The following is a 905-nucleotide window of genomic DNA, read 5'->3' as shown; positions in this document are numbered from 1 at the left end:
ATGGCAATGCCATAAGATCCTCTGTGCTTCTTCTCTAGGCACACACCTATGGATTATTCTGTCTGCACATCTCTTAAAGAGATAGGGTTCATCCCACAAGTACTACTTTGCATCAGTAATTAATTTTTTCTTTTGTTGCCTGCTGTACTCCTTGGGTATGAACCTTGCAGCTTTATAGTTTGCAATGTCTGCAAACCATGGTGTTTCCTGAATGGCAAACAAATGCTCATCTGGAAAGGTTTCAGAGATCTCAATAGAGGGAAAGGACGCCCCTTCTACTGGCTCTATCCGGGACAGATGGTCAGCCACTTGGTTTTCTGTCCCTTTTCTGTCTCTTATTTCTATATCAAACTCCTGCAGAAGTAACACCCATCTTATGAGTCTGGGTTTTGAATCTTGCTTTGTGATTAGATATTTAAGAGCAGCATGGTCAGTGTACACAATCACTTTTGATCCTACTAAGTATGATCTAAACTTCTCAATGGCATAAACCACTGCAAGCAATTTTTTTCTGTGGTTGTGTAGTTTTTCTGGGCATCATTTAAAATGCGGCTAGCATAATAAATGACATGCAGAAGCTTGTCATGCCTTTGTCCCAGTACTGCACCAATGGCATGGTCACTGGCATCACACATTAGTTCAAATGGTAATGTCCAGTCTGGTGCAGAAATAACTGGTGCTGTGACCAGCTTAGCTTTCAAAGTTTCAAACGCCTGCAGACACTCTGTGTTAAACACAAATGGTGTGTCAGCAGCTAGCAGATTGCTCAGGGGTTTTGCGATTTTTGAAAAATCCTTTATAAACCTCCTGTAGAATCCTGCATGCCCCAGAAAGCTTCTGATTGCCTTAACATTAGCAGGTGGTGGTAATTTTTCAATTACCTCTATTTTAGCTTGATCCACCTC

This window comes from Arachis ipaensis, chromosome B3, assembly GCF_059453495.1.
Source record: "Arachis ipaensis isolate K30076 ecotype BB chromosome B3, ASM5945349v1, whole genome shotgun sequence".
NCBI lineage: Eukaryota > Viridiplantae > Streptophyta > Magnoliopsida > Fabales > Fabaceae > Arachis > Arachis ipaensis.
Note: the sequence above shows the minus strand (reverse complement) of the source record.